We start from the raw sequence: 17,795 nt of genomic DNA, 5'->3' as shown, positions 1-17,795 counted from the left end.
AGTGTTACCATCCCCCATCCCTCCCTCCCACCAGGCCTGGAAGAGAGTGCTACCTTTCATTCTCTCTCTCCCTCTATCCCTTCCTCCCACCCTCCCACCAGGGCTGGAATAGAGTGTTACCATCCCTCCCTCTCTTCCTCCCACCAGGGCTGGAACATAATGTTACCTTCCCTCTATCACTCCCTCCCTCCCTCCCACCAGGGATGGAACAGAGTGGTACCTTCCCCATATCCCTCCCTCCCTCCCACCAGGGCTAGAACAGAGTGACCGCTGCGCCTCTCACCAGGCCGGGTCACCCCCTTGCTCCTCCTGCCGCCTCCTGCTCCTGCCTGCCAGCCTTGCCGCAGAGCCGCCCGCTCGCCAGTTTCCCGCCGCAGCTCGCCACAGGCCCCGCCCACCCCCGGCCCATTGGCCGAGCTGCTCCCGCCACCCAGCTGACCCGCCCTCTCGTCCCCCTTCTTAAGGGGACAGCAAGGAGTGCTCGGGAGTGACCGCTGCGCCTCTCACTAGGCCGGGTCACCCCCTTGCTCCTCCTGCCGCCTCCTGCTCCTGCCTGCCAGCCTTGCCGCAGAGCCGCCCGCTCGCCAGTTTCCCGCCGCAGCTCGCCACAGGCCCCGCCCACCACTGGCCCATTGGCCGAACCGCTCCCGCCGCCCAGCTGACCCGCCCTCTCGTCCCCCTTCTTAAGGGGACAGCAAGGAGTGCTCGGGAGTGACCGCTGCGCCTCTCACCAGGCCGGGTAACCCCCTTGCTCCTCCTGTCGCCTCCTGCTCTTGCCTGCCAGCCTTGCCGCAGAGCCGCCCGCTCGCCAGTTTCCCGCCGCAGCTCGCCACAGGCCCCGCCCACCACCGGCCCATTGGCCGAGCCGCTCCCGCCGCCCAGCTGACCCGCCCTCTCGTCCCCCTTCTTAAGGGGACAGCAAGGAGTGCTCGGGAGTGACCGCTGCGCCTCTCACCAGGCCGGGTCACCCCCTTGCTCCTCCTGCCGCCTCCTGCTACTGCCTGCCAGCCTTGCCGCAGAGCCGCCCGCTCGCCAGTTTCCCGCCGCAGCTCGCCACAGGCCCGCCCACAACCGGCCCATTGGCCGAGCCGCTCCCGCCGCCCAGCTGACCCACCCTCTCGTCCCCCTTCTTAAGGGGACAGCAAGGAGTGCTCGGGAGTGACCGCTGCGCCTCTCACCAGGCCGGGTCACCCCCTTGTTCCTCCTGCCGCCTCCTGCTCCTGCCTGCCAGCCTTGCCGCAGAGCCGCCTGCTCGCCAGTTTCCCGCCGCAGCTCGCCACAGGCCCCGCCCACCACCGGCCGTGCCGCTCCTGCCGCCCAGCTGACCCGCTCTCTCGTCCCCCTTCTTAAGGGGACAGCAAGGAGTGCTCGGGAGTGACCGCTGCGCCTTTCACCAGGCCGGGTCACCCCCTTGCTCCTCCTGCCGCCTCCTGCTTCTGCCTGCCAGCCTTGCCGCAGAGCCGCCCGCTCGCCAGTTTCCCGCCGCAGCTCGCCACAGGCCCCGCCCACCACCGGCCAATTGGCCGAGCCGCTCCCGCCGCCCAGCTGACCCGCCCTCTCGTCCCCCTTCTTATGACGCCCCCAGAGCGACAGCGCAGCGGACGCGCGCAGCGGGAGCGCTGACTGAGCGCCGAAGGTGCGCCAAAGGTAAGCCCGTTTGCGCCCGTCCGCGCCTGGCCCGCGCCCAGTGTCACGACCCCTGGCCCCCGCAGACCCCAGCCCACCCGCCGGACGTACGACGCCGCCACCCTCAACGCACTCAACGCTGGCCGAATCCCAGGATGCTACCGAGCCACCCCGAGACGCACCCACGGACCCTTCTGCTGCAACGCCTGCAAGTTCACCTGCATCCGGACCAGCACTACTCCAGCACCAATCAAGACCAAGACGAGCAACAGCAGCAGCCACCTGAAATGCATCCTGCTCAACACCCGCTCCGTCCACAGACACGCCATCGAGCTCTGGAACCTGCTCGACACAACCTCACCAGACGTCGCCTTCCTCACGGAAACCTGGATGAACGCCTCTTCAGCGCCCGACATCGCCATCGCCATCCCAGACGGCTACAAGATCATCCGAAGGGACCGCATCAACCAGACCAGAGGAGGCATCGCCATCATCCACAGGAACACCATCCGCATCACGACCAACACCAACGACACCCTCGCACCCGCCGAGCACCTGCACTTCCAGGTCCACATCAACCCCAAGACCACCCTCAGAGGCACCCTCATCTACAGACCCCCAGGACCACGCACACAATTCAGCGAAGACATCGCCGACTTCATCAGCCCGCACGCCCTCCTCTCCACTGACTACATCCTCCTCGGGGACCTCAACTTCCACCTGGAGAACAACGACCGCAACACCACCACCCTGCTGGACAACCTCGCAAACCTGGGACTCAAGCAGCTGGTCACCACCCCCACCCACTACGCCGGACACACACTCGACCCCGTCTTCTCATCCAGCAAGGACATCGCCTTCAGCCACGCCACCGGACTCCACTGGACGGACCACAGCTGCGTCCACTTCAGCTTCAGAAGGACCACGATCCACCACCACCAGCAACAGGTTGCACGCAGAAGCTGGAACAAGATCACAGCCGACCAGCTCGCGACCTCCCTGAGCATGAACCCTCCCACCAGCGCAACGAACCCAAGCCAGGCGGCCACCAACCTCGCAAAGTGGATCAGCAACTGCGCAGACTACCTCGCCCCTCTGAAGACCCCGCCTAGCAGACCCGGCAGCAAGAAAGCCCCATGGTTCACCGACGAACTCAAGAGCTCCAAGAAGAACTGCCGAGCCCTCGAGAGAACCTGGCGCAGAGACCCAACACCGGACAACATGACTGCTCTCAAGCTCGCCACCCGAAAACACCACCAACTCATCCACGCCGCCAAGAAAACCGCATTCAAGGAACGACTGGACAACAACGCACACAACAGCAAGGAACTCTTCAACATCATTAAAGAGCTCTCCAACCCCAACGCCGGATCAACGACATCACCCCTTCGCAAGACCTCTGCAACTCCCTCGCCTCCTACTTCCACAACAAGATCGCTGACATACACAACAGCTTCAGCACTCAACCGACGCACGCCACGACCGAACCACCGCCCCCCACCACCACCCTCCGCGCCTGGACCCCGATCAGCACCGAAGACACCGTCCGCACCATGAACTCCATCCACTCCGGATCTCCTACCGACCCCTGCCCTCACCACGTCTTCAACAAGGCCGACGCTGTCATCGCACCCCACCTGCGGGACATCATCAACACCTCCTTTGACACCGCTACCTTCCCGGAGAGCTGGAAGCACGCCGAACTCAGCGCTCTACTAAAGAAGCCATCAGCCGACCCCACCGACCTCAAGAACTACCGCCCCATCTCGCTGCTCCCGTTTCCTGCAAAAGTCATCGAGAAGACCGTCAACAAGCAGCTGGCCGCCTTCCTCGAGACGAACGGTTCCCTCGACCTCTCGCAGTCTGGATTCCGGGCCAACCACAGCACCGAGACCGCCCTGATCGCAGCCACCGATGACATCCGAGCACTGCTTGACAACGGAGAAACTGCAGCCCTCATCCTCCTAGACCTCTCCGCAGCCTTCGACACTGTCTGCCACCGTACACTAGTGCAGCGACTCAGCAACGTCGGAATCCAGGAGAAGGCACTGGAGTGTATCATCTCCTTCCTCGCCGGAAGGACACAGAGTCCGCCTCCCCCCGTTCAGATCTGAAGCCACCGAAGTCATCTGCGGTGTTCCTCAAGGCTCCTCGCTCAGTCCAACCCTCTTCAACGTCTACATGAGCCCCCTCGCAGACCTCGCACGCCAGCACAACCTCAACATCATCTCCTACGCCGACGACACCCAGCTGATTCTCTCCCTCACCAACGACCCTGCCACCGCCAGAGCCAACCTTCACGAAGGGATGAAAGAAGTAGCCGAATGGATGAAGAACAACCGCCTGAAACTGAACTCGGACAAGACGGAAGTCCTCATCCTGGGATCCTCACCCTCTGACTGGGACGACTCCTGGTGGCCCCCCGCCCTAGGCAGCGCACCCAAACCAACAGACCACACACGCAACCTGGGCTTCATCCTGGACTCCTCCCTCTCCATGACCAGACAAGTCAACGCCGTCTCCTCGTCGTGCTTCAACATCCTGCGCATGCTACGTAAGATCTTCCGGTGGACCCCCACCGAGACCAGGCAGACGGTCACCCAGGCCCTCGTCACCAGCCGTCTCGACTACGGCAACTCCCTCTACGCCGGAACCACGGCCAAACTCCAGAAGAGACTCCAGCGAATCCAGAACGCCTCAGCACAACTCATCCTGGACATCCCCCGTCGCAGCCACATCTCCAGACACCTGAGAGACCTGCACTGGCTCCCAGTGAACAAGAGAATCACCTTCCGACTCCTCACCCACGCACACAAAGCCCTACACAACCAAGGCCCAGTATACCTCAACAGCCGCCTCAACTTCTACGCTCCCAAACGCCAGCTTCGATCGACCGGCCACGCCCTCGCCGCCGTCCCCCGCATCCGTAGAGCCACCACAGGGGGACGGTCCTTCTCCTACCTCGCCGCCAAGACATGGAACTCCCTCCCGACCCACCTCCGCCTGACCCAGGACCACCTCGCCTTCAGGAAGCAACTCAAGACCTGGCTGTTCGAGCAGTAGCGGACCCCCCTCCCCCAGCGCCTTGAGACCCTCTGGGTGAGTAGTGCGCTATATAAATGCTTTGATTGATTGATTGTTACCATCCCCCATCCCTCCCTCCCACAAGGGCTGGAACAGAGTGCTAATTTTCCCTCCCTCCCTCCCTACCACCAGGGCTGGAATAGAGTGTTAGCATCCCCCCATCCCACCCTCCCACCCACCAGTGCTGGAACAGAGTGTTATCTTTCCCTCCCTCCCATCCATCTTCCCACCAGGGCTGGAACAGAGTGTTACCTCCCCCCTATCCCTCCCTCCCGACTAGGGCTGGAACAGTGTTACCTTTCCCTCCCTTCCTCCCACCAGGGCTGGAACAGAGTGTAACCTTCCCCCTATCCCTCCCTCTGTCCCGCCAGGGCTGGACCAGAGTGCTACCTTCCCCCTATCTATCCCTCCCTCCCTCCCACCAGGGCTTGAACAGAGTGTTACCTTCCCCCATCCCTACCTCTCACCAAGGTTGGAACAGAGTGTTAACTTCGCCCATCCCTCCCTCCCTCTCTCCCACCAGGACTGGAACAGAGTGTTACCATACCCCCATCCATCCCTCCCTCCCTCTCTCCCACCAGGGCTGGAACATAGTGTTACCATACCCCTATCCCTTCCCCCTCCCTCCCTCCTACCAGGGCTGGAACAAAGTGTTACCTACCCCCCATCCCTCCCTCTCTCCCGCCAGGGCTGGAACAGTTTGTCACCTTTCCCTCCCTCCGTTCCTCCCACCAGGGCTGGAACAGAGTGTTACCTTCCCCCTGTCCCTCCCTCTCAGCCACCAGGGCTGGAACATAGTGTTACCTTCCCCCTGTCCCTCCCTCCCTCTCAGCCACCAGGGCTGGAACATAGTGTTACCTTTCCCCTATCCCTCCCTCCCTCCCTCCCAGGCTGGAACAGCGTGTTACTTTTCCCTCCCTCCCACCAGGGCTGGAACAGAGTGCTACCTTCCCCTATCCCTCCTTCCCACCAGGGCTGGAACAGTGTTACCTTCCCCATCCCCCCTATCCCTCCCTCCCATCCACCAGGGCTGGAACAGTGTATTACCTTCCACCTATCCCTCCTTCCGTCCCTCCCACCTGGGCTGGAACAGAGTGTTACCTTCCCCCAAATCCTCCCTCCCTCCAACCAGGGCTGGAACAGAGTGTTACCTTTCCCTCCCACCCTCTCTCCCTTCCTCCCTCTCTTCTTCCAGGGCTGGAACAGCGTGTTACCTTCCCCATCCCTCCCTCCCTCCTGGGCTGGAACAGAGTTTTATCTTACCCCTATCCCTACCTCCCTCCATCCCTCCCACCAGGACTGGAACAGAGTGTTACCTCCCTCCCTCCCTCCCACAAGGGCTGGAATAGAGTGTTACCATCCCACATCCCTCCCTCCCTCCCTCCCGGGCTAGAACAGAGTGTTACCTTTCACCTATCCCTCCCTCCCACCAGGGCTGGAACAGTGTTACCTTCCCCCTATCCCTCCCTCCCGCCAAGGCTGGAATAGTGTTGCCTTCCCCCACCCCTCCCTCCCTCCCACCAGTTCTGGAACAGAGTGTTACCTTTCTCTACCTCCCTCCCTTTCAGCAGGGATGGAACAGAGTGTTACCTTCCCCCCTATCCCCCGTATCCCTCCCACCTGTGCTGGAACAGTGTTACCTTCCCCATATCCCTCCCTCCCACCAGGGCTGGAACAGAGTGTTACATTCCCCCATCCCTCCAACCAGGGTTGGAACAGAGTGTTACCTACCCCCATCCCGTCCTCCCTCCCTCCGTCCCACCAGGGCAGGAACAGAGTGTTACCTTCCCCCTATCCCTCCCTACCTCCCACCAGGGCTGGAACAGGGTGCTACCTTTCCCACCCTCCCTCCCTCCCACCAGGACTGGAATAGTGTTACCATCCCCCTCCCACCAGGGCTGGAACAGAGAGTTACCTTTCCCTCCCTCCCTTTCTCCCACCAGGGCTGGAACAGAGTTTTACCTTCACCCTATCCCTCCCTCCCTCCCACCAGGGTTGGAACAGAGTTTTACCTTCCCCCTATCCCTCCCTCCCTCCCACCAGGACTGGAACAGAGTATTACCTTACCCCCATCCCTCCCACCAGGGCTGGAACAGAGTGTTACCTTTCCCTCCCTCCCTCCCTCCCACCAGGGCTGGAACAGTGTGTTACCTTCCCCCTATCCCTCCCTCCCACCTGGGCTGGAATAGTGTTACCTTCCCCCCTATACCTCCCACCCGCCCTCCCACCAGGGCTGGAACAGTTACCTTCCCCCATCCCTCCCTCCCACACACCAGGACTGGAACAGAGTGTTACCTTCCCCCTATCCCTCCCTCCCACCAGGGCTTGAACAGAGTGTTACATTCCCTCCCAATCCCTTCCTCCCTCCCTCCCACCAGGGCTGTAACCGAGTGTTACCTTCCCCCTATCCCTCCCACCAGGACTGGAATAGTTTGTCACCTTTCCCTCCCTCCGTTCCTCCCACCAGGGATGGAGCAGAGTTTTACCTTCCCCCTATCCCTCCCTCCCTCCCACCAGGGCTGGAACAGAGTGTTACCTTCCCCATATCCCTCCCTCCCTCCCTCCCTCCAGGGCTGGAACAGTGTTAGCTTTACCTCCCTCCCTCCCTTCCTCCCACCAAGGCTGGAACAGAGCGTTATCTTCCCCCCTATCCCTCCCTCCCACCAGGGCTGGAACACAGTTTTTCCTTCCCCCCAATCCCTCCCTCCCTCCCACCAGGGCTAGAACAGATTGTTAGCTACCCCCCATCCCTCCCTCCCCCCCTCCCTGTGAGAAGGTGTCCTGATGTATGCTGTCCACTAGTTCTAGTAGGCACCTTGTATCAGTCCAAACAACCCCTTATGGTGAATGGTTAAAGACAACCTTATGTGAAAGCTATCCTAGTGGTAGCTATGGAGAGCAGCATTCAGGCTAAGTCTTGAAGGAATGTAAAGCATCTTGTTTTACAAGTCTAATCTCTTGAATGATTCAATGAAAGGACAACCACTCCAGGTATGTATTCAAAATATATGTATTTAAGATCAAACACCCCCCTCTAGTCTCTTTATGAGACTGGAGTTCGAAGTACTAAAGTTACAAGTGATTAGGCATCAGTAAAAGCACAAATACACGTTTGAGCCCTAGGGGCATAACAAACCATATACTAAAAAAGTGGTATAAGAACCACAACTGTAATAGGCACTAGCCCTATTTCCTCTAGAATCGCTGGGACCCCACGGAACCACCTAAGGTAGGAATACAGGGGACCCACTGGAACTGTATTCAGTCTGGAAACACAACCGTGGGTTCCTATTACTTTCTATGGGAAATGTCGCGGTTGGAATTTTAAAGATTAGGGACACTTGTAATCTAGACTTAGGAAGTTCTAGGGCTAGCACCCACGAGAGTACCGGAGTACTCGAGTTCCCTCACCCAGGGAAGCCGGGTGCATAGGTGTCTTTTGGTGTCGGGTCGCGTCCAAAAGGGTTTGGTCCTGACTCGATTCTAAGTGTCCCTAATCTTTAAATTTCCAACCGCGACATTGCCCATAGAAGATAATGGGAAACCCGCGGTTGTGTTTACACACTGCATACAGTCCCTGTGGGTCCCCTGTGTCACTACCTTGGGTGGTTCCTTGGGGTCCCAGCGATTCTAAAGGCAATAGGCTAGTGCCTATTCCAGTTGTGGTTCTTATACCACTTTTTTGGTATATGGTTTGGTACGCCCCTAGGGTCCAAACGTGTATTTGTGCTTTTACTGATGCTTGCTCACTTGTAAACTAAGTACTTCGAACTCCAGTCTCATGAAGAGACTAGAGGGATGTGTTTTATCCTAAATACATATATTTTGAATATATACCTGGTGTGGTTGTCTTTTCATTTGATCATTCAAGAGATTATAGACTGGTAAAACAAGCTACTTTACATTCCTTCAAGACTTAGCCTGAAGGCTGCTCTCCATAGCTACCACTAGAATAGCTTTCATATAAGGTTGTCTTTAACCATTCACCATAAGGGGTTGTTTGGACTGATACAAGGTGCCCACTAGAACTAGTGGACAGCATAGATCAGGTCACTTTTTCACAGTGTAGGGGGCGGCGAGCTCAGCGATGGTAGTTGTGGCCTGGATGCGAGGTCGCTGCAGTGTATAGATGAGGGTGCCACGTAGCGTGGTCCTGGGGTTGGTCTGGATCTGAAAGTGGAGGTGTTCTGTGTTGGAGTGGGGATCGCTTGTGCCGGAGGATGAGATTCGGAGGGGGGTCTTGTGTGCGATGGTGAGTCCTCCTCTGGGCGGTGGGGGCGGTCCTTTCTCTCGATCTTGTAGCCATCGGGGATGGCAGTGGCGATGCTGGGAGCGGAGGTGGTGTTGGTCCAGGTTTCTGTGAAGAAGGCGACGTCGGGCAAGAGGGTGTCAGTCAGGTCCTAGATCTCTACGGCGTGTCGGTGCTGGGAGCGCACGTTGAGGAGGATGCATGTCAGGGTTTCAGTGGTATGTGCATCAGGTGGGCCTTCGGCGGTAGTGGGGGTTTGTCGATGGTGAAGGATCTACGGCAGGGTCTACACGAGAACCGTCTGTGGGTGGTGTAATGCGAGGCTCTTTCGCAGTCGGTGTGCCTTCCGGGATTGAGTGTGTGGAGGGTGGTGGAATCATAGCGGTGGGGCCTGGGACAGCCAGGGATCCTGGTGCTGGCCGTGGTTGGGACACGGACAGGCGCAGACGGGCTTGCCTTAGGACCTCAGGACACAAGTGGACTTCATCCTCCAAGCAGCAGTGCACCAGGAGCCGCATTTGCAGAGTGGTAAAAAGGTGGCGTGGCCTCGGACCACCTCTCTGCAATCCAGCTCTGTGGCGCTTACTGGCGGCAGCTGGTGGGCTAGTTGGCCCCCAGGGACCCACAGGATTCAAGGGGACTTAATCCCCCAACCCAGAAAGCGCCAAGAGGCGCGTCTGCAGATTGATGGAGAAAGGGGGCGTGGCCTGCTATGAGAAGTTAGCAATCCTGCTTTGTGTGACTTACTGGAGGTAATATGATGGATAGTTGGCCCCCAAGGTTGACATTGAGGGCTAACTACCCCTCCTGTTACCTCCAGTAAATCCCACACAGTGAGTCTGCTAAGTGGTGTTCGGTGGCCACGCTCACCTTTCTTCACCACTCTGCAAATGCGACTGCTATGTTTTAGTTAGAATTTAGCATTTAAAAACCCTTAGAAATTCACTGAATAAACCATAGGGTTCAGGGACGATATAGTTAAAAACAATCAGACTGCACCACGCATTGCCCCTGCCAACACTGCCAATAGCAGTAACAACACAATTACTATTGGACTCTTAAAAGTGTGACAGTTCAGACTATTTTGGCCCGCCCAACGCTATAAGAATAGTGCAAAATAGTAATTAGACTAAACAGCGCCAACATGTGGTGGACTGTCATAAATGTTGGTGCACTGGAAACCCCTGGCTTAAATTGAAAAATATATATATATTCTGAATCCTCTCGTAGTACGTACGCTCTCAGAACTAATAGACTTCGTACAAAAATGCGAATCGTCAAAAGTGTTATATTACACAACGCATTTCAGCTCCCTTAGAAGCCTTGTTCACGTGTGTGTGTGTGTGTGTGTGTGTGTGTGTGTGTGTGTATATATATATATATATATATATCACTGAAAAAACCAAAGGTTACAGGGATGTTATAGTTAGTTGGACATTTCACTCTTACAAAACCAGAGAAATCAGCAGTTATAGTTAGCTGAGCTAACTATAACTCGCTCCCCCGCAGCACACTGCTGATGACCTCACATATTACATCACTCATAACATGGTCAGTGACATCATTGATGACATCTCAGATTACATCATCCAGTGTCTGTGAGTGTTTAAAACAGTTTAGGAGTGTTAAATATATATACCAAGGTGTATTGGTGAATAAGTGGGTGTATGAGTGCTTGTATGGATGACTCAGTGGGTGCGTGACTGACTGTATAGGTGAGTGATTATTAGAGCTGGGTGGAATTGGCATAATGTCACTATTGGGAATTATGGAAAAAATTTGTGAAAATCGAGCGCACGTGCTGAGGGTCTGTGTGCCCAGGACAGGGGTCACTCGTGCCCGGGCAGGCTCCCCAATCTCCCAGGCCTGGCTGGGTTGAGAAGCAAGGACCGGCCCCGGGGCCTGGGTGTCGGTCAGGGCCTGGGGTGTGGGAGCCCCCGTCCTGCGGTTTGCCAAGTGTCCATCTGCCTGGGACAAGGGTCCCTTGTGCAGAGCCCCGGAGCCCTACAATGACAGGCGGGAGCCCTACCGCTATGGCTCAGCTTGGGGCAGGCAGATGGGTGTCCTTTCGGTCCCGGCCATCTGGTCGCACCTTTCCCCTCGGCCATCTGGTCGCACGCAATACTTTCCAATGGGGCGACCAGATGGCTGGGCTGCCCTGGAAGTCCCAATGGGGGTTAATTCGCCTCCCAGATCCCAGCCAGGGCTCCAGGAGGTCGGGCACATCCGCGCCTTTGGTCCCCTCAGTCTCAGGGTGTGCACGGGTTCCAGAAAGAGGGGTACCTTTCCTCCGCATTAGTAGTGGCAGGGTATGCAGGAACACCCCTCTGGGGCTGGCGGTTCTTTGTCGGGGACCAGATGGGCTATGCCCGGACAACACCTCTCCGTCCGGGACTCTCCCTCCTCCGGCCCGCAGCGTGGCAAAGTGCCCGGGATGGGCTCCATGGGTCCTGGGCAGTCCTCCCCCGAGAGCTTCAGTGGTCTTTCCCTTGCTCGAGGCCCAGCCGGGGTCCCCCAGCCCCCGGGACATGGAGCCCACTGAGCCCTGCGTGGGCAGGCGGGATCCCTACCCACGAAGGCTTGTGGCATTCAGATGGGAGTCCTTTCGGTCCTGGCCATCTGGTCGCACCTTTCCCCGCCACCATCTGGTTGCACGCAATACTTTCCAATGGGGCGACCAGTTGACCAGGCTGCCCTGGAAGTCCTGATGGGGGCTCATTTGCCTCCCGGATCCCAGCCAGGGCTCCAGGAGGTCGGGTGTGTCTGCGCCTAGTGTCCCCCGAGTCTCACGGTGCACACGGATTCCCAGAAAGAGGGGTAGCTTTCCTCTGGACTACTAGGGACAGGATACTCTGGAACCCCTCACGGCCTAGTGGTTCTCTGCCGGCAGCTGGACGGGCCAGGACGCCACCCCAGCCTACGTCCCCAGGCCTGCCGCGTGGCAGGCTCCCATGGATAGGGTCCTGTGGGCATGGGGAGCCTCCCCCTGCCTGGCTTGTGTCAGGGGCACCCAGAGGTAGCGGGGATGGTGGCCTCCCCACCCTGGGCTCTGTCCTTGGTCCTGCTGCATGGCAGGGTGCCCGGGACGGGGTCCCGCGGGCCCGGGAAGTCTTTGCCTCCGGGCCCAGGAGCACTGGCTGGGTCCATGGGCCCCACCAGGCCCCAGGTTAGGTGCTCCAGCCCTGGGCCCTGTCCCCAGGCCTGCTGCCCTGCCAAAGGCCTGGGATGGGGCCCAGGGCTGGAGCACCAGACCTGGGGCCTGGTGGGGCCCATGGACCCAGCCAGTGCTCCTGGACCCGGAGGCAAAGACCTCCCATGCCCGGGGAGCCTCCCCCTGCTTGGCCGGGTACAGGGGTCCTGGGCAGTCCTCCCCTGAGTACTCCGGTGGTCCTCCCCACCCCGGGCTCTGTTCTCAGTCCTGCCGTGTGGCAGGTGCCCGGGATGGTGTCCGGCGGGCCCAGGGAGGCTTCCCCTGTGCCTCTGGGCCTTGGAGCCCCGGCTGGGTACAGGGGCCCTGCCGGGACCCGGGTTGGGTGCTCCGGCCCTGGGCCCTGCCCCCCAGCCTGCCGTTCCTCCAAGGGCCTGGTACCGGGTTCCGTTGTGCCTCAGGAGCCTCCCCTTGTTTACCTGGGTTCAGGAGCTCTGGCCGGGCCCCCTGAGGACCCCGGGGAGTGTGGTCTCCCCACCCGGGGCTCTGTCCTCGGTCCTGCTGCATGGCAGGGTGCCCAGGATGGTGTCCGGTGGGCTCGGGGAGGCTTCCCCTTTGCTTCTGGGCCTGGGAGCCCCGGCTGGGTCCATGGGCCCCGAAGGGCCCGGGTCGGGTGCTCCGGCCCTGGGCCCCATCCCCCGGCAGCAGCTCCACCAAAGGACCAGGACGGGGTCCGTCCGTCCCGTGCAGGCCTCCCCTGCTTGTGAAGGTGTCGGCGGGCCCCGGGTCGGAGGGCCCGTCGGGTCCCCTTTGCAGCCTCCATGGCTGGGGACCCGGGCCTCTGGTCCCCCATGACCCAGCGCCAGCTCAGTCTTTCGCTGGGAAACAGAGTGACCAGATGGCTTAGAGCCCGGCCATCTGTTTGCATCTTTCCCCTCGGCCATCTGGTCGCATCTATCCCCTCGGCCATCCGGTCACACGCAATGCTTTCCAATGGGGTGACTAGATGGCCAGGCTTTCCTGGAAGATTTTCCTCCCGGATCCCAGCAAGGGCTCCAGGAGTGGCTGTCTGTGGTGTCCCACCGGCTGCCCGCGTGCACACTCCTCGGGCGTCCACCTCCACGAGCCAGCTTTCCGGGGAGGGCGAAACCCCTCCAGATCCGGGGAAAGAGGGTGTGCGATGCCGGGATGCCAGGCCCCTGCTCCGGCAGGGGCCTGGACTTCCCCGGCTCCCCCTTTATGCTCTGGCATTTTCTTCCGACTACAAACTCAGATCAGACGTGGCGACCCGCTGAATTTAAGCATTTTACTAAGCGGAGGAAAAGAAACTAACTAGGATTCCCCCAGTAACGGCGAGTTAAGAGAGAAGATCCCAGCGCCGAATCCCCGCCCGGCAGCAGGCGTGGGAAATGTGGCATACAGAAGACCGACTCCCCAGCGTCGCTCAGGGGGCCAAGTCCTTCTGATCGAGGGTCACCCCACGGATGGTGTTAGGCCGGTAGCAGCCCCTGGCGCGCCGGGATCGGGTCTTCTCGGAGTCGGGTTGCTTGGGAATGCAGCCCAAAGCAGGTGGTAAACTCTATCTAAGGCTGAATATGGGCGCGAGACAGATAGCCAACAAGTACCGTAAGGGAAAGTTGAAAAGAACTTTGAAGATAGAGTTCAAGAGGGCATGAAACCGTCGAGAGGTAAACGGGTGGGGTCTGTGCAGTCCGCCCGGAGGATTCAACACAGTGGGAAGGTCGGTAGCCTGGGAGTTCCAGATCCCCTCTGCGGGACCATCGCCCGGGCCCTACCCGGCCCCCGCACCGCGCATTTCCTCCGCGGCAGTGTGCCATGACTGGCTCCGGGTCGGCTGGGAAGGCTTTGGGGTGGCAGGTGGCCCTCTGCTCTGGCGGAGGGTGTTACAGCCCCCCTGGCAGCAGCTTCGCCATGTCCATGGGGCAGAGGGAGATTCGACCACCTCCGCGACCTCCTCCAGGCACCTGTTCCCGGCCACACCTCAGGGAATGGCGGGGCGGTTGAAGGGGGGACGGGGCCCCCTGCTCCTGGCACGACTGTCGACTGGGGCAGACTGTTCTCAATGTGCACCGACCGCATGAGGAGGCCCACGCCAGGCGCCAGGGGTCTGCGGCGATGTCGGTTACCCACCCGACCACTCTTGAAACACAGACCAAGGAGTGTAACACGTGAGTGAGTCGGAGGGCCGAGTGAAACCCTGTGGTACAATGAAGGTGAGGGCCACCATGCGCCGGCTGAGGTGGGATCCCGCCCCATTTCCAGCAGTGGGCACACCACCGGCCCGTCTCGCCCGCTCCGGCGGGGAGGTGGAGCATGAGCGTGTTCGTGATAGGACCTGAAAGATGGTAAACTATGCCTGGGCATGGTGAAGCCAGAGGAAACTCTGGTGGAGGTCCGTATTGGTCCGTACGTGCAAATCGGTCATCCGACCTGGGTGTAGGGGCGAAAGACTAATCAAACCATCTAGTAGCTGTTTCCCTCCGAAGTTTCCCTCAGGATAGCTGGCGCTCGGAGCCCCCAGTTTTATCTGGTAAAGCGAATGATTAGAGGTCTTTGGGCAGAAACGATCTCAACCTAGTCTCAAACTTTAAATGGGTAAGAAGCCCGGCTTGCTGGCGTGGAGCCAGGCATGGAATTTGAGTGTCTAGTGGGCCACTTTTGGTAAGCAGAACTGGCGCTGCGGAATGAACAGAACGCCAGGTTAAGGCGCCCGATGCCGATGCTCATCAGACCCCAGAAAAGGTGTTGCTTGATATAGACAGCAGGACGGTGGCCATGGAAGTCGGAATCTGCTAAGGAGTGTGTAACAACTCACCTGCCAAATCAATTAGGCCTGAAAATGGATGGCGCTGGAGCATCTGGTCCATTCCCGGCCGTCGCTGCGAGTCGCGGGGGCTAAGCCGCGACGAGTAGGAGGGCCGCTGCATTGCGCACGGAAGTCCGGAGCGAGGGCCCGGGTGGTGCCGCTGCAGGTGCAGATCTTGGTGGTAGTAGCAAATATTCAAACGAGAACTTTGAACGCCGAAGTGGAGATGGGTTAGATGTGAACAGCAGTTGAACATGGGTAAGTCGGTCCTAAAAGATGGGCGAGCGCCGTTCGGAAGGGACGGGCAACGGCTTTGGTTGCCCTCGGCCGATCGAAAGGGTGTCTGGTTCAGATCCCCGGAGTGGCGGAGACGGGCACCCTCGCAGCATCCAGTGCGGTAACGCAAACTGTCCGGGAAAAGCCGGTGGGACCCCCGGGGAGAGTTCACTTTTCTTTGTGTAGGGCAGGGCGCCCTGGAATGGCTCGCCCCGAGAGAGGGGCCCGAGCCTTGGAAAGCATTGCGGTTCCGGCGGTGTCCGGTGAGCTCTCGCTGGTCCTTGAAAATCCGGGGGAGATGGTGTGTATCTCGCGATGGTTCGTACCCATAGCCGCAGCAGGTCTCCAAGGTGAACAGCCCCCAGCATATTCGAACAATATAGGTAAGGGAAGTCGGCAAGTCAGATCCATAACTTTGGGATAAGGATTTGCTCTAAGGGCTGGGTTGGTCGGGCTGGGCGCGCGCCGCAGCTGGACGAGGTACCTCCCTTCGGGGCGGTGGCGACTCTGGACACGAGCCGGGCCCTTCCTGTGGATTGCCCTAGCTGCGGTGGTCGCCTATCCCCGTGCCCCCTCCCCGGGGGCGTGGTGCCGGCGTTCTGCCTCGGCCGGCGCCTAGCAGCTGACTTAGAACTGGTGCGGACCAGGGGAATCCGACGGTTTAATTAAAACAAAGCATCGCGAAGGCCTGAGGCGGGTGTTGTCGAGATGTGATTTCTGTCCAGTGCTCTGAATGTCAAAATGAAGAAATTCAATGATGTGCGGGTTAATGGCAGGACTAACTATGACTCTCTTAAGGTAGCCAAATGAAATAAATACGAGACAAAAAGGCTTCATGAAGGTGAGAGGTTGTCTCGAAAATATGACTCTTCTGCAAAACATTATAAAAGGGGCAAGAAAGAACAGAAGCTCGTTGGCAGTGGTGTTCGTAGATATCTCAAAAGCTTTTGACTCTGTCAGCCATGGTCATATTCTACAGAGTCTTGCAAGACACAGAGTTCCATCATGCATCAGAGACATAATAAAAGACTTATACACTGACTCAACAACATTTTTCAAGGGAAAAAACAATGAAGCAACTCCAGAAATAACAATGAAGTCAGGAGTTAAGCAAGGTGACTCTTTATCCCCACTGCTGTTTAATATTGCCATGGATCCTCTGATCTGTGATCTTCAGATAGAAGGCAAGGGCTTCACATTCGGCTCCAATGATCTCATCAAGCAAATCACCGCTCTAGCCTTTGCCGATGACATCGCAGTACTCAGCAACACCTGGCAAGGAATGAGTACAAATCTGAAAATCATTGAAAAATTCAGTAAAACAGGATTAAAACTTAATGTGAAAAAAACACATGGATTTTATATAAGTCACCATAAAGATAAGATCCTGGTAAACAACTGTAAACCATGGCAATTTGAAAAACAAAACATTGAAAACATCCACCCAGGAGAAAGTGAGAGATACCTCGGACTGAACTTTGATCCACACACTGGCCATTCAAGCAACAACAAAATTAATGAAGTTCTTGTTGACTGGGCTTAAAAACTCGACAATCTACCACTTAAGCTCACGCAGAAAATAGAAATATTCTGTCAATACTTAATCCCTAAACTGTCATTTAAACTGGAAATGACAGGAACAGAAGCGAAAAGTTTAAACATTCTGGATCAAACAATTAGAAAGTATGTCAAACATTTTCTACACCTACCTGCATACACATGTGATGGTCTCCTATATTCAAAAAGATCCTTTGGGGGGCCTCAGTATTCCAAAGTTATGTACGACAATTGGTCTGAACAAAATTAATAACTTATTGTACCTCAGGGAAGCTCCAGATCTGTACATAGCTCATTCATTCATGTATGCAGGAGAAGTAATCAATGAAAAAATTGATAGCATTATTAAAACACACAAACTCAATATTTTAGGCAGTAGATTTCTGAGTCATGAATTGAATTTGGTAGCAACATATGACTGGAGGAAAGAAGAATTTGAGAAATGGGCAAATCTCCCTGTCCAAGGTGATGGTATAAAATACTTAGCAAGTAATCCAACCTCAAATTTTTGGATCAGCAAACATAACAAAATAAAAGAAAATCAATACATAGCTGCGCTAATGTTGAGAGCAAATGTCTTGTATACTAGAGAAATCATCACTAGGGGAAGAAATCGTACATTTGCTACTTGTAGATACTGTAAAGATGTGTGTGAAACAATTGCACATATTTCAGGTGCATGTCCTAAAACCAAGGACATAAGAATAAAAAGGCATAACAAAGTGTTGGAATTGCTAATTGATAGAGCAAAAAGGTGTGGATGGATGACATACAGGGAACCTCATGTCAAAAATAGTCAAGGTGAACTAAGAAAACCAGATGTAGTGTTCACCAAAAATGGTACTGCTGTAGTGGTTTCAGTTCGTTATGAAAACTCTCAGAATTCCCTTGAATTAGCGTATGAGAGTAAAGTTAAATATTATCAGGATCTATCACAGCAAATCAAAGATCTTACCAACTGTAAAACTGTAAAATTTCATGGCTTTATTGTAGGATGTCGGGGTATTTGGCCGCAATGTAATGATGTT

General features: G+C 57.1%; 1 protein-coding gene and 1 pseudogene across 1 annotated transcript in view; both read left to right on the top strand.

Annotated features, from left to right (window-relative positions):
• The window catches only part of LOC146833296 (uncharacterized), a 215,256-nt gene that overhangs the window by 142,117 nt on the left and 55,344 nt on the right, over positions 1–17,795 (top strand). The window lies entirely within an intron of this gene.
• LOC146833297 (28S ribosomal RNA) overlaps positions 13,372–17,795 on the top strand; it is a 6,200-nt pseudogene continuing 1,776 nt past the window's right edge.

Source organism: Triturus cristatus, chromosome 4_2 (assembly GCF_964204655.1).
Source record: "Triturus cristatus chromosome 4_2, aTriCri1.1, whole genome shotgun sequence".
Taxonomy (NCBI): Eukaryota; Metazoa; Chordata; class Amphibia; order Caudata; family Salamandridae; genus Triturus; species Triturus cristatus.
Note: the sequence above shows the minus strand (reverse complement) of the source record. Positions and strands in the feature narration are given on the sequence as shown.